The sequence below is a fragment of the Hevea brasiliensis genome, chromosome 2 (genome assembly GCF_030052815.1).
Source record: "Hevea brasiliensis isolate MT/VB/25A 57/8 chromosome 2, ASM3005281v1, whole genome shotgun sequence".
NCBI lineage: Eukaryota > Viridiplantae > Streptophyta > Magnoliopsida > Malpighiales > Euphorbiaceae > Hevea > Hevea brasiliensis.
Genome location: NC_079494.1, coordinates 94,124,667 through 94,142,135, shown reverse-complemented (window position 1 = coordinate 94,142,135; position 17,469 = coordinate 94,124,667).

Genomic DNA, 17,469 nt, shown 5'->3' with positions numbered 1-17,469 from the left:
ACCAACAGTCCTTATTTTGGTAGTTGTTTCATTTTTATCCATAAACTTCAATTCATTAGAACAAAATTACTTGATTTTAATTTTATTTTCTAAAAATCTATTTCACATGCAATAACATTATTATTTAGGAAAAATTACACTAACAGTCCTTATCTTTGGTAATTATTTTATTTTTATTCATAAACTTCAATTTATTAAAACAAAATTATTCAATTTTAATTTTATTTTACAAAAATCTATTTAAGTTGCAATAACACTAATTATATTAGAAAGAATAAAATTACCCTTATACCCCTCTTTCTCAAAAATAACATTATTATTTTATCCTTTCCATTCTCTCTCCCAAGTCCCACCTTTATAATCGAATTCATTAATAATTACTTATTAATCAAATTATTTTATTTTATTTAATCAAATTATTTTATTTTATTTATTAATACAATTATTAATTATATATATTATTTATTAACTCTTGTGTTATAAATATATTTACGATAGATATCCATTAGCATTCTTAATTCTTCATTTTCTTTTCATAAGTTTATTGTATTTCATTAATTATGAACCATTCATCTTCTCTTGTATTGTATACTTATAAATAGAGGCAATGTATGTAATATTTGATACATTTTGAAAATCAATAAAAAATTCACTTTCTCTCAATCTTCTTTCTTTTATTATTCTTTTAATTTTGCATTATTTTATAATACGTTATCAACACTATTCTCTAGCCTTAACTATACATAGGTTTTATGTTTTCTCCACTATGATTGCAAAAGCACTAAAACTAGACGATTAGACAACTGGTGGTTTACAACAACCCAGAAAGAAATATTATTATCCTAATCAAGAAATTACTTACCCCCTATTTAGATTGAATGCAGTGTGATTTATTAATATATCATATTGTATAATATTATTTTATATAATATGATTTTTATTGTTAATATGTTTAAAAAAATGGTATGATATAAGATGATTTAATAACTTTTTTTATTTGGTTAGATAGTATGATATAGTAAAATAAATATAAAGATTATTATAATACCCTTTATTACTATTTTAAATATATAAATAATTTAAAAATATTTATTTAATTTATAAATAATGTTATAATAATAATTAAAGATACATTTTATATTTTTTTAATTAATTACTAAATATGTCTTATAAATATATAACATTTAAGCTATATAATTAGAATTTTATATATTGTGCATGTATAAAATAAGAAAATAAAAATTTTAAACTAAGCCAAATCACCAATTTGGCTATTTGAAAGGCTATGGTAAAATGATAGTTAGGAAATCACCGTTTTACGGCCTCAAACCACCACTTTTTAGAAATAATCTTTCCAAATAAGTAGAGCAACCATACCATACAATGTGAAACCATTCCAAACCATGATCCAAACATAGTTTGACACCCCTTACCCGTCTACAGTATAACCGAGTAAAATATGTCATACAGTGTACCGGAACACCCTATTTTATTTTAATCCTTTTTATCCTTCCTTATTTATTTTTATCATAGTTATAAAGTACAATTGGTGAAGTATAATTTATTTAAGTCATTTTTTTAGTCACTAAGTGAAATTTATGCCATTTAATTTATTTATTGAAATTATGAATTAATTTAAGGTTCTAAAAATTTTACAGAAAATCCGGCAGAGTGCCGGCTACAAATGGAGAAAACAGTTCTTCGAAACCTGTGAAAAACACTTTCAATAATTTTCAATCATTCTCAAACTCCATTTGTATCACATCAATTTCTTAACAATTCTTTCATTTATCATTCATTCATTTCACATCATCATCAGGCTCAAATCATAAATAAATTCTCATATGTTATTTATAAACACAAAGTTACAAGTATTTACATTAATACAAAATTATATTACATAGGTTTCAAATATATATGATAAAATAAGAGTTTAATTACAAAACTTACAAAAATCACAAAATATAAAATGGGACCTAGTGTTCTACCAATGAACTGTAGTCTGTAAGGTGACATGGACACTATGCAGAATTGTGAACGGCCTTACCCAATCTATGGTCTACTTGACCCTCTGTCCAAATCTTCAATACCTACGCTGCAAAAACGACGCGCTAAGCATAAAGCTTAGTGGTGCTAATAATACAAGAAAAAATAATATGCAAATAAAAGTAATAATTTCCTAGTTATTGTGTTCATAAGAAATGAATAATTTCTAGCTTATTGTTTAGTAGATGGCTAATTACATTTTATGATATTAACTTCTTCATGCATTTTGTTAATTATTTTCTTGATGATTTTGAGCTTCTTTATATTTTATTGTAATTATTCTTGATCTTTATCTTGATATTTCATTTCCTTATTTTCTTTAATAATCAGTTCAATTACTGTTACACTTTTCCATGCCCAAGTAACCTATACAAATTGACCGGACTGGATAAATGGGTAAACTAGCACTGGGTACCAGGTACCTAGGTGTTAGTAGTATGCCCTAGAGTATATCATTTAGTATGTATCTTGTATATATTTTTATTAATAAAAGACATTTCCACTTTTCCGTTTACATAATATATTTATGTGTAATAGAAAAGATCCATTGATATTTTGTTAGAAATATTATTCTTAAGTTGTTAAGAATATGAGTGACAATATTTCTAGCACAAAGTATCATAAATAGGTTCACAATCGAGGATACTTCATAATAAGGACATGACTTATCCAGAAAGATTGTATTCATGTTTGTTCCCAAGTTATTTATATGAGATATAAATAAGATGGAATGGTGAGTCTCATACCATATAACAAACATGATAGGCACTTATAAATGATAAGTAGGTCGAACCAGTGATACTTATGACAAGCACATGGAGTTTACTCTTGTCAATGTTTTGTCATAAATCATATCAGCGCATATAATCTTTAGACCTGAGATAGCACAGTTATCTTGTATATAGGTAGTTTGAGTTTGATACTGCTTTCATACTTGTACTGTGTATGAGTATATGGGCATCTGTTGGCTCCTACTAGTTATATATGGAGGTAAGTGTTGATCAAGATGGAATCTGTTCCTCTAAGTAAATAGAGATAAAATCCTATGTTCATTTAATTGTTCTTGATATTTCAAGTTCCTAGCCAGGACAGATAGATTTATTCAGAAAAGAGTTTCTGATGAGAAAATCTTTTTAATCAAGAACTGGAATTAAAAGAGAATATAATATTCATAGCAAATGGAGTTTGACATAAACCATGACTCCAGCTTGAGTTAGAATTTTGTAACAGAGAGATTCTAGTGCATGGTAACATATGATTATAGGTTCATTTAAGGTAAACCTTATTACTAATTGGGTGGCCATGGCATGCTATGCTAGGTGTTAACCATGGTCTATGAGGTGCATAAAATGATTTAGAGAAATCATTTATGGTAAGAAAGAGTTCTGATGATATTAAGAGTTGATATCATGTCTCATTGCCAATTAGTGATGAGCCTAGTAAGTCACACACATACACAAGTTATCACCTATTTAAATATAATTTAATTAATTAATTAAAGAGTTTAATTGATTAATTAAATAGGTTTAGTTTACAATTAAATTGCAAAGTCCCTAGCATGACTTGAAACCAAATCTAGATTATTGGATGTATAATATAAGTTAAATTTATATTTAAAGTGTTTAAATATGAATTTAATTAATGAGAAATTAATTAATAGAGATTAATTAATTAATTTATATTTGATATAAATTAATTAGAAGAAGAAAAATAATTATTTTGGGTTAAGAACTCAAAATTAAGACACATGGGCATTTTGGTCATTTCACAGTGTGACACGTAACACCATGAGATGGTGACACATGGGATTACACATAAGCTTGTCAAATGTTTTTTAATTATGTAAGATGATTAAAATCAAGATTAAATATAGGTTTGACACTTTGGACAATGTGATTGGGTCACTTAAACCTAGAGTTAATCAAAGGGTGACATGTGGCAAGGGTTTAATGTGTTAACCTAGCTATTTAAGTGTTGTTATGAAAAGAAAAAGCAACCAGCAGCCACTCCTCTCCTTTGTCACGCCACTTTGAGGTTTTTTATCTATTCTTCTTCATCTCTCATCAATTCAAAGAGATTAGCCATCAATCTCTTGAATTAAGAATACTAGAAATTGTTTCTAGTGTCCTGTTTACATCTCTAATCTCTTAAAAGGCAGAACTTGAATTTCTAATGAATAGAAAAGGCTTTAGAAGCTGTTCAAGGGCTGCCATAGGTGTTCTTGGTGTGGACAAGCTAGAGGGACAACATCTGGTGTCCTTAAGACGAATCTTAAAGGCGCAGACACGTTGCAGTACATCAAGAGGTTAGTGTAATCGTTCTTGATTTAATCTAGGGTTCTAAAATTAATCTGATTAATTTTAAAATCTTAAATGGAAAATACAGATCCAAAAACATATTAAAAGTGTTTTAATATGTTGTTTATCATTGAAATCAAATAGATAAAAATAAATCTTGCATGATGCATGTGACCCTAGGTGAAAATTTTTTGAATTCAATGGTATAAACTTGTGTTTTTCACGCTTCCGTTCCTTCACTAGGGCCGTCACACCATCGGTCACAATGTGTCTCCCGGTGTGTAAACAGAATGGCTAATAAGCCATAAAAGTAATAAGGCATAAAGCCAAGTATAACATCATAATCAGTATAGCCATAGGCTATCATCACAGAATGGCAATGAAGCCATACATCATACGCAATACTGCTATCAGAACCCTATTGGCATGCCAACCTATCCAAACCAATCACATTAGGCCTACTAGGGCATATTATAAAGTCACTTCTTGAATATTTATACTTTATATGTAAGATTACTATTCATTTCATTAGTCAACTAAAATGTTGACTTTTTCATAGATAATAGGTATATTGGTTCAAATATCACCAACATACCACATTTTGCATTCCAAAGTTGTTGGCATTGGTTACCAATACCATTTCTAAGCTTAGTGCTAGTTGTCCAAAATTTTTAGATTTCAAGCCTTGTGTTTACTGTTCCATTGGTCATTTTTATAGTGGAAATTTGGCAAAGTTGTCAACATGAAAGTTGTTCCTTATTGTGTCTAGTTACATTTCTTTTTTTTGAATCACTCCATTTAGAGTTTTGTAACTCAAGTTATGGCCTAAACACCATAACTGGCTGGATTGCAAACTTTCCAGATTTTCTGGACTGAACAAATCTACAGTGTTTTGTGCAGTGACTGCAACCTAACCCAAAAGTTGTAGGTCTATATATAAACTTTCTGCTGGTAAAATTTCAGGTCAATTGGACCTTTCTACACTGAGTTATGACCAAATGAATAGACACTATTTATTTGGTCATTTTGCCCAGGCAGAATGCAAGTCACCCAGATTAGGACAACTTTTAGGTCAACTTGGTTTGGTTTTCTAGGCAGGGTTTCTTCACCAAAGTTGTGCCATTATGTGTCTAGTTTCATGTCCAATTGGCCTTGCACCAATTGAACCTCTACAACTCCATTTATGGCTGCCCAAACCTGCTGGACTCATGCTTAGTCCTGCAAGTCAGCTAAGGCAGCTCACCCATACACAAATGCCAAGCTTCAACTCACTTCATTTCCTTATTATACACATTCAAATGGTCACTAATTGACCATTACAAGGTTAATGAACCATTACATGAGCAAACCCTAATATTGTTAAGTGTCCATATTTTTTTCATGTTTATACATACTTAATCCTTGCATTTCACCTACACAACTAAATTCAATCATGCATTTAGCACTAAGGGCTGCTCTTCAACACTTTGCTATTAAGCAAAATCACTAACCCTAACTAAATCTAGCTGCCTAAACTTGTAGGGTGCACACACATATTTGTTTATTTCATTTTCTTACATTTCCTACACATATCATGCCATTAAACATGAATTAAACTAAAAAGAGCAAGAGTTTTGTCACTTACCACAAGTGAGCAGAATTTTCTCCCTTCACAAACTTCAGTTTCTTGGCTTTTTTTGGCAGCAAAACACCTTGCCAAGTTGTGTAGACAAGTTTTGTTGAAGTAGACTTAAGGTTTAAGGAAGTAGAATCAAGGTTTGGAAGAGGTGTGGAAACTTCTTCAATGGAGAAAGGGAAATGAGCAGCCGGCTGGTTGAGGAAGAAGAGATGAATCTGATTGCTTTTGTTTATTTTTGTCTTAATTATCCCTTTTTAATGGGTTAGCTTAATTGTTATCGGTGGGAAAAGGGTTGATGACATCATGTGATGTCAAAATTGTCATTTAATATAATCTTATTTTCTTTTCTTCTCTACTCATTTTCAATTTAATTTTTAGCAATATTTATTCACATTTTGTGTCATATTAATTATTTACTTAACTGGACAAGTCGGCCAAAAATTACCTCTGAAGGCAAAATGACCAAAATGCCCTCCGTTTGGCTTAATAGACCAAAATTGTCTGTACCAATTAAAAAAATTTTCTAAGCATTTTATTGGCATTCTACTATAGGAACCTCAATGACCCTTCTCTGAAGTTCCAAAAATTATTTTATGAATTTTTCCCTAGTCTACGGCTCCTCGTTGCGAGAACCACAACTTCCTACTGGGTTACCTATCGCTTGGGCACCGGCTCATTTAACTTAATTGTATTTTATTTCTAAAATTTTTCCTAAATTTTTCTTATTAATATTTGTATTAATTATGGTTCCTCACTTTAGTTTAAATATTTTTCCGGACGTTCTAGCTGTCCGGACCGACACTGATTATCGGAACAGTAGAATATGTGGAGTTGCTACTGAGAGAGTGTTACACATAGTGTTAGAGTTCTATAAGGTAATTTTGTTATTGATCTTTTATCATAATAATTGTTTTCTTGTTTCTTACCCATGGATTTTTTATGATAGTATGTCAAATTTGCCAAAACTTGAATTTATGGCCTTTGATATTACAGGCAAAAACTATTTGTCGATCGATATTTGATGATGAAATTCATTTAGATGCAATAATATCTATTTCATTATCATTTCTATGAAATCTACATATCTTATATCAAAAGATCCATATAAACTCTGAAAGAGTTTGCAAGAAAGATATCCCCTCTAAAATTAGTATAATATTATTGAAAAAGATATTACCACTGTAATAACCTGAAAATTTAAAATATAAATTTTATATTTTTGTATAGTAATTAAATATTATTTTAATATTATTTTATAAGATTATTATGAAGTTTTGGATTTAATCTTTTGAATTATTGAATTTAGATTATAGTTTTATGTTTTAACTTTCTTTTAAATTTAGTATAATTACTACTATTATGATTAATTATATTATTATATTTAATTAATTTATTAAGTAAGAGTTTATTTTAAATATTAATAATAACTAAATATTATTTGAAATTGGGGTTTAATAAAGTTATTTTAATAAAATATTATATATTTTAAAAGTTAAAAATATTATATTATAATTTTATATATATATATATATATTTAAAAAAAGAAAAAAAAAAGTTGATTGAAGTGACATTGCTGCAATTGGGCAGTGTGTTTCAGCCCAACAATTAAAAAAAAAATCAAAAATCAAAACGGCAAGAACCTTCGCCTCCCCCCCCCCCTCCTTCATCTTCTTCCTCTCTCTATCTCTCACTTCTTCCTCTCTCTTTCTTTTATTTTTGCTCCAGCCAACCACCATCACCACTGGAGAGCCACCCAGACTAGACCCATGGTGACTGGTAACCCTCTAGCAGCCATGAACGGTAGCCAAGACCACCAGAAGCGGCGGCAAAGAGGGATGAGAAAGAAAGACACGCTTGCATAGGCAGCAAATTCCAGGCACGATTCCGACTTCATCCAACATCCAATTAAGGCGATTCAGGTGGCGTTAGAAAGCTTATTCCAGAGCTTTCTTTTGATACCAATTTTGCAGCATTTGGTGGTCGGATGAGTGAGATATAGATGAGAGAAATTTCGAGTTTTTCAAGCTTTTTTATCAGATCTAGAATGATCCGACCATTGGATCGACAATCCGAGGCCACTGATAGACTTAGTGCATCAAAACCTTTGAGATGGGACTAAACCCGCTTCGATCGAACACTGTTTGAAAAAGGTGATCATTGGATAGTCCAGATTGCTTGGTAAGATTTTCAACTTTTTGATGCTCGAAATTTAGATATAATTATATAATAATTATTAATAATTTTTTGACTTCATTTAGGTGTGATCGAATTAATGATAGCTCATCGACGCTCGGGACGGAGTTTTTAGCCTGATCCAGCTGCCTGATTGCCCGTCCCAGAACATAGTCAATATTATAGTCATCTTAACATTTTTAGATGTTCTGGATGCATTCCAGATAGCGAAATTTTGCAAAGCTAGTCCCAAACTTAAGTGGTGTAATTTTTACCTTGGTTAACTAGCTGATAAATCTGTAAAATATTCATAACTTAGTAAAATTAAGTAAAATAATTTTAATTAATACAAGGATGATGTAGAGGACCTCCATGAATATTTTTATAATTTTTGAAGTGCTGAAAATAATTATTTGAACTATAGAGGAGTTAGAAACCCGAGTTAAAGTTTGAAGGATTTGACCTATATTAGGATTCTTGTGGGCTCCGGATGGGAATATTTTTATAATTTTTGAAGTGCTGAAAATAATTATTTGAACTGTAGAGGAGTTAGAAACTCGAGCTAAAGTTTGAAGGATTTGACCTATATTAGGATTCTTGTGGGCTCCGGATAGGTATTATAATTATTGTTGTGGGCCTGAGGTCCTGTGTTGTTGTTGTTGTTGGTTGAATTTTCTTGCAGGGGATTAAGTCTAGTTATAGAGAAAACCTAGCCAAAATTTTGGCAAAATCTTAGGATTTATTTTAATTCTATGGTTTAAATTAATTATTTAATTTTGTCAGTCTTTTGATAGAGATCAGTGTGTATGTTTAGGTGATCAGTGCTGGCCATCTTCTTTTTCCAGCCGGATCAGCTGTAGTCCAATTGACCAACTGGGTGTGTGAATAGCTCCAAATTAAATTTTGGTGCAAATATTAGGTGAATTACTTATTTTACGTGTTGGATGTGCATTTCATGATAGGATTGTATTAGTCTTAGATAGTTATAAAAATTACATTTATAATCAATATCTAAACTCTTTGAGTTGAATGCTCATTTCTGTTCAAATATTTTTCTCAGGTTGCAAGAGGAGCGTATTTATTTCTTCGAGTGTAACCTGCATTTTTCCTCTACTGGTTGTACTTCTTAGTTTAATAATTTCTTATGTCTACTCATTTATTTATTTTATTATCTATTTAACAATTAGCACTCTGCTATGACATTGAGTTATATATTTTTGGTATTAATAAATGAAAATTTCTTATAATATTTAAATAGTTTGTAAACAATGGCATCAGGGTTAAGTTAGGCTCCCCTAGCTTTAGTCTCTGATGGTTATCAAGTTAGGTTGATCCGAATAAAAATATAATATTTTATTTGCATGTTGGGCCTTAATTTTGGCATTGGTTATGGATTTGAAAATAGTAAGGCTTACTACGGGCCTCGAGGGCTTTATGCCAGCCTAGATTGTAGTGCCAGTCCAGCCCGTGGGATCAAGTCATGACAAAGTTGGTATCAGAGCTTAGGCTCTAGATTCACGGGAAAGTATTTACCTGGGGTTGTCACATGCAGAGTATAGGTTCCTGTTTTGTCTTTTTCTGTAATTTCTTATTTCTAGACTCTGTGTTTTCCTTGGGTAGTGTAAAAGTGATTCAGTTTAAGTGTTTTGGTTTTTTGTGGAGTACATGGTGATGTGAACTAGAGCTAGCAAATGTGTTGAGGCCTCCCATGGGGATACGTACTCCAAGGAGTTCTATATTTTTGTCAGTATGGGGCTAGGTGGCATGCTTATTTAACACAAGGCATGAGTACAAAAAGGTGAGTTATGATAGTGTAGCTGCCCTAGATAGGGGTGAGGGTATCACTGCTATTAATCATCAGTAGATAGCCCAGTCAGAGTAATCTATAATATCAGTGGATTTAAGAGAGATAAGAGATTGGAAAACTTGGTGTATTGAGAAGTATCGCAGTAACTATATAATGTTCTCAATATTTGTGCTATAAGCTGTAGATTACGGTACCGACATAGGATTATTGTATAGAACTGCGTGTATTCCTAATGTGTTTCCTAAGGGTGTTCACAGACAGCCTCTGTCTTAGTGCAGTTATTCTAGAACAGAGTTCTAATTCTGCAAAGAAGTTTAGAACTCCTAAATAGGGGCTTAAAAACCTTAAGCTAGAATGATAAAAGATTACAGTTGAGGAGTAACCAAAGTTAATAACTCGATCACTCTCACATGAGCTAGAGTTATATCAGGAGTTGCCATAAGATTAGAGGTTTCAGTATAGTCATAGAGTAAAGGTAGCATTCACAGAGTGGGACCATTTGGTCTCAGGTATGAGACCTTAGTTTTGGCATTACAGTGTACTTTTTACCTAGAGTTTGATAAAGATAGTACTCCCTATGTGACAGTGAAATGTAAAGTGCAGTTTTGCTTCCCAAAGTAGATCGAAGGTTACGAATAATGTTATAGCCTATGAAAAGATGTTTTAGAAAAATTTTTAGCATGATAAAAGAGTTGAGAGCCGTACATAGTTATGGCAATATAGTAGATATGGTACCTTTTTATTGTCAGTTGTGTTACAGGGTATGGTAATGTCCTTCAAGAGAGATAACAGATTGCTACCGATGTTGGTGACCTATCAAATGGCATCCCAAGTGGGACTATAGTATGTGATAGAGAGTTATTGGCTCAGGAGTCCTAGAGGGCTAAAAGATTCACTATAGAAAACATAAATAATCAAATCATGATGGACGTAAAGCCTTTGAATTTAATGATGGGTTTAGGTACCTAGTATCTTAAGTTTAGGCAAATTGAGCAGAAATGGGAAAATAGTATCCTTGTAGATCTCTTCCTCAAGGTAGTAGAGGGTAGCCCGTAGTCTAATAGACAGGAACAAATATTGCACAGTGAATGTGCGACTGCTAATCCTTAAGTTCCTTCTCAGCTTCTTTGTGACATCCTCACTTTAGATAGTCCGTACGTTCTACTATTCCGATGACCAATATTTGTCTGAACAGCCAGAATATCTGGAACTATATTTAAACTAGAATGAGGAGTCATAAATAACCTAAATAATGACAAGAAAAATTAAGGAAAATTTTAAGAAATGAAATGCAATGAGGTTAAATGAGCCGAAGCTATGGCGATGGGTAACCCTAACGGGAAGCTACTGTAAAGACAGTTAGCGACCCTAGACCCATGGGAAAACCCTGTAAAATAATTTTTGGGACTCAAGTGAAAAGTTATTGAGGCTCAGATGATAATAGAATGTCAAAAAAATGCTAGAAAAATTTTATAAATTGGTACAGACAATTTTAACTCAATAAGCAAAACGAAGGGTATTTTGGTCATTTCACCCTCAGAGATGATTTTTGACCACTTTGTCCATTTTAATAAGTGAGATCCATGTCTTAAAATATAAATAAATATTGCTAAAAATTTAATTAAAAATAAGTATAAGAAAAAGAAAGAAGAAAGAAAGATAAACCGAAAACTCGGTAAGAACAAAATTTAGTCAATGAAATTTAAAGGTTCCAGATTGACAAAAAAATGAAATTTATTAAGTTAATAAAGCCCAATTGTGGCACCTCTCACCCGTCTACAGTGTACCTGAGCAAGGCATGTCACACAGAGTGCCGGAGCACCTTATCTTATCTTATCATATTTTCTAAATACTCATTTTATAGGTTTAAATAGCCTTTTTTGTGAAATTCATATCATCTATGTCCTTTATTTTTAATTTTGATAAATTTGAATTACCACAAATTTTACAGAAAATCCAGCAGAGTGTCAGCTGTAATTTGAAAAAAACAATTCTTCAAAACCTGCTAAAAGCACTCCCAATAAATTTTCAAACCCTCAACTCCTGACATCAACCTAATTCTCAATAAATTTTCAAACAATTTCCATAATTTCATTCATATCATAATAATCTCAAATTCATTAAGAAATACTCAAATTTTATTTATTTACAAAATATATAAACATTTACATAAACTTCAAATTTGATAACTTTACAATAAACATGACAAAATCCATGTCTACTACAAAATATCAAAATACAAAAGAAACCTAATGTCCTACCATGAATGCACTGTAGTGTAGATGACTTTAGACTCCTTACAGATCTGACTAATCACCCAGTCTATGGTTTGCTGGGCTCATTGTCTTTATCTCCAGAATCTACGCGTAGCAAAAAGCAACGCGCTAAGCAATACTGCTTAGTGGTGCCAATATAAAATAAAAATAAACTAAAATAAAATAAAATAAAATAAATGTTGATGCAATTTTTTGTTAATATTTTATGCAGACTAAAATTTTTAGTAATTGTTAACAATTTTATCAATTTGGTACATTAGTTAATAATAATTTATTAAGACTTAATTTAATTGCCCAAGTAACCTATGTAGCTGATCGGACTGGATAAATTGGTAAACTGGCACTGGGCATCAAGTACCTCAGGCCATCACACTATCGGTCACAAAATGTCTCCCAGTGTACAACAGAACAGCTGATAAGCCGTAACAATAATCGGACACAAGGCCAAGTATCACAATAGTATCGGAATGACTAAAAGCCATTATATCACGAAATGGCTACATAAGCCATAAATCACAGAATGGTATAATGCCATATGCAGTACTGCTGTCGAAACCCTTTTGGCATGCCAACCTATCCAAACCAATCATATTAGGCATATTAGGGCATGTTTTAGAATTTTAACGTGTAATTCTTTGAATTTAGTATTCATTGGTTACTATTCACTTTACTAGTCAATCAAAATATTGACTTTTTCATACACAATAGGTAAGTTGGTTCTAATAACACCAACATACCACATTTTGCATTCTACACATGTTGGCATTTGTTGCAAATTCAATTTCAAAACTCATTTAATGTTATTTCAAATTTTCATATTTCATGCCTTATGTTTACTGTTCCATTGGTCATTGCTACAATAAAAATTTGGCCAAACTCTTTTAATCAAAGTTGTTCCTTATTGTCTCGTATTTAATTTCCTTTTTGAATTACTCCATTTGGAGTTTTGTAGCTCAAGTTATGCTAATTTCTTTAAGGCTGGTCGGATTTATTTCTACCCATAATTTCTGGGCAGAAATGGTTGGGACAGTTTTGATGTCTTGATTTTGGCTAGCATTTTAGATGGGTTATGGTCAAAATTTGGGTTTGTATTCTTCATAAAAGTTGTTCTAAATTGTCTAAGCTTTCCATTGATATAAAATTTAGGTCAATTGGATATTTCTATACTGAGTTATGATCAATTAAACAAACACTGTTTATTTAGTCATTTTCTAGGGATAACATATTGGTCACCTAGATTGAGGTAGTTTTTAGGTCAACTTAGGTTGGTTTTTTGGGCATAGTTTCTTCACCAAAAATGTTGCATTATGTGTGTAGTTTCACCTCCAATTGGCCTTGCACTAATTGGGGCTACACAAGTTCAGTTAAGGCTCTCCAAACACACTAGACTCTAATGGTCCATAATTGATCACAAAGGATAGCCTACCCAACTTACAATCCAATGCCACAAATTGCCTCATTTTATGGCCAAACCTTACCAAATGGTCACTAATTGACCTTTAAAATGTTCATTAACCATCACATGAGAAAAACCCTAATTTTGCTCAAAACCCCAAGTTCTCAAATTTCAATTCTTGCATTACACCTACAATTCATGTTCTAATCATGAAATTCATGTCAAGGGTAGTTAGTATACTAATTTAATTCAAAGAAAACCATCAAAACCCTAGCCTAAACAAGGCTATCGAAATTGGGGGTTTTCATACACACAAATTTCATTCAAATTTCTCTCAATTTCTAACTTAAATTAAGTCCCTAAGCATGAATTTAGAGAGAGAAATGAGAGATTGGACACTAACCATGCAAGCAGAATTTTCCCAAGCTTCAAACTTCACTTTCTCTTTAATTGTTGGCAGCCAAACACTTTAGCAAGTGGTGTAGACAAGTTTTATTAAAGGGGACTTAGCGTTTTATGGTGAGAAATCATGGTTTGGAAGAGAGAGAGATGAGAGAGCTTTAATAGAGGTAGAGAGAAAGAGAGTGGCTGCCGAACAAGGGAGGAAGATGTGTAACACCCCTATTTGTATAGCTTGGTATATTTCACTGTTCCGATGACCGATGTCGGTCCGGACAATTAAGGGGATTAGAATCATACTTAAGACAACTAGAGAAACCATAAACACAAATAATTAGTAATGTTGAATTAGTAAAGTATAAATAAGAAAAACAGAATATAAGAAGTTAAACGAGCCGAGAGTCACAGCGATGGGTGACCTCATCGGGAACGACTGCGAAGTCATTTTAAACTCAAATTTCGAACCGTAAAATGTGACGCTGCGGTCCTTAGGACCATTATGAACACAGTGGAAAAGAGAAAATCAAGAAAAGGAACTGTTAAGCCAGTCAAATAATTAGGTCAGGAAGCTGGAAGAAATATGGAATTATTTGCAAACCGGGATGAACCGGCGAGGGGCAATTTGGTCAATTAACCCCGAGAGCTGACTCCTGACCTAACTGTCAAATAAAATCAGAGGAAAGAAAATTTCAGAATCGAGAATTAAATTAAAGAACTAATAGAAAAATAGAAAAAAAAAAAAGAGGAAAATCAAAAAGTAAAAAGGTGATGACATCATGCATGACCTCATGCATGATGCCATAACTAAATGAATTAATTTGATTAATTAAATTAGATTTTTATGGTCTTCCATAGCATAATAAATAAAAGAAAACAAAAGAAAAAAAAATTTAAGTTGTCTTCTTTCTTTCCCTTTGTTGCCGCCCCACCTTCTCCCTCTCATCTCCATGAAAATCCACCATTAAAGCTTACACTCAAGCTTTAATTCTTCCACTCAATCTTCATAAATCCCTAAAAACCTTCACTAAAGCTTGTTATTACAACTTGAGAAGAAGATTACAAGAAGAAAGAAGAGTTAAAGATAGGGTTTGAAGGATTTAAGAAAGGTTAGTGTGCTAACTTACTATTTTACTTCTTTAAATGCATAATTAGTTGTGAAAGTGAGTTTAGAACTTTATTAAATGAAACAAATATGGGGGAAGGACCATTGCTGAAATTTCGGCCTGGTTGAAGGGAGTATGAATTGCATGAATTTAATGAGTTTGAATGAGTTTATGGACCTCCATTAGTTGATTGATTATGTTGAGAGCTTTGAATTTAGTTAATTGCAATAATTAAATGAGTTAGGGTTTGAATGTTAGGGTTTGTGAACCAAAATTTGAAGAAATGAGTAAATGGCATGTTTGACCTGTTGTAAGGTGAAAAATGGTCAATAACGACCAAAGGAGATGTGTTTGAATTGTTGGAAGTGAAGCCAAATTCGGAGGTTGAATGGTCATGCTGCTGGCAGTATGACCAAACCAACCTTGAAGGACCAAAACGGAAATTTTACAAGTCCAATTGATATGCCACCAATTGGGGATGAAAATAGACATAAAATGGCACAATTTTCATTAAGGAACCATGCCCAAAAACTGACCACAACCTAGTGAACCAATTGACCAAAGTTGTTTGAGAGCGATGCACATCAGATAAACTGACCAAATGAACAGTGTTTGTTTATTTGGTCATAACTCGAGCTAGGCAGGTCAAATTGACCTGAACTTTTACCAGTGGTTAGATCACATATAGACCTAAAACTTTCATGAAGAAAACAAGTCCAAATTCTGCCAGCAACCAAGCCATTTGGCCACCCCAAATTGGTGACCCAAATCTGCCAAAGACACCAAAAGCGCGAGAAAATGCAGGTTATTTTCATCCGTGACCTTGATTCAAAGGGCTATAACTTGAGCTACAAAACTCTAATTGAGGTGATTCAAAAATGAGAATAAACTTAAGACATTAAGGAACATTTTCTATGAAGGAAGTTTTGCCACATTCCAACAGTAAAATTGCCAATGGAACAGTGCAACTAGGAGCACCAAAACTGAAAATTTGACAATTTAGCCAAAAGGATTTAAGCTTTGAGAAAATGACCAAAACCAACAAATTTAATGACCAAAATGTGGTATGTGGGTGAAGTTGGAGTTCCCATACCTATTAAGCCTTAAAAAGTCAACAATTTGACTTGAATAGTGTAGTAAATAGTAACCCAAAACACAAAAACTTCGAGAACGTCAAAATTAGCATATTAAAGCTAGGTAAAAATTGAGTGAAATTTATTTTTGGATTTATGCTAAGTTATGGTACTGAAACACTGTGAAACTATGTGTTTCAGCTAAAAAAGACTTGGAAATTCGAAGAGACTGAGTCAAGGCTTAAAGGCGACTAAAGTCAGGTCTGTGCACAATAATTCTTGTTTAAATATTTTATTCTCAAAAATTTGACTTCTGTGATTAATTATGTACTGTGTTGTCATTTTATAATCGCAAATATGACTTTGGAAATTGATTAGATTTTTCATAAATTATTTGAATAAATTGTTTTGAATTAATTTTGTGTTCACACTTAGCATGACAGCATCACACTATTCCTCCTCCATTTATGGGGTTGAGATCGTTTATTTTCCTCCCTCTCTGGTTTACCAGTTGAGGTTGAGATCGGATGAGTACTCATTAGCTAGCTAGCTACCTCCCTCATTGATTTCGATTAATGGGGTTGTAGATTGCTTTGTCGTGGTGTACAACACGGCATTGATCGGAAATTTTGTGTCATGGCTTAAGTTGTGTATGATTTTGGCAACATTGTGTTTATGAAATTATTTGACTAAATTGTGTTATTATGAGCTCTGATAGTTTGCGAAATGTGATTGAGAAATATTTAAACTGTGTTTTGATAATGAATGATTTATGTATTGCATTTTAAATTTTTATTGTGCACCACTGAGTATTTTATACTCAGCGATAGCTTATTTTGCTATCGCAGATAAGAGCAAGGAGAAAGCAGCAGAGTGAGCTGCTATCGAATTGTGGACCCCGCTGATGTTTTTGTACGGGTATTATTTTATACCCTTGTAGTTAATTTTGATGTAAATATAGTAATGTTGTATGTATCAATGTAAGTTGAGCAGTTGTAAATAAATTGTAATAATATTATTTTGGATTTTCTTCTATAAATTTAATATTATACATGTGAATTTCATGCTTTATGCCTTGTGAATGAAGTATTAAATATTTTGAAATAATGAATTTTGATTTGGATTGTGAAATTACCTTGAAGTGAGTTGAATTGTGTTGATTGAGATTTATTGGAGGTTGGGTGTTGTGGAAAATTTTTGGGAGTGTTTTTTTTCAGGTATTTGAAGAACTGTTTTCTCCAATTACAAACGGAACTCTGTCAAAATTTTTATAAAATTTGCG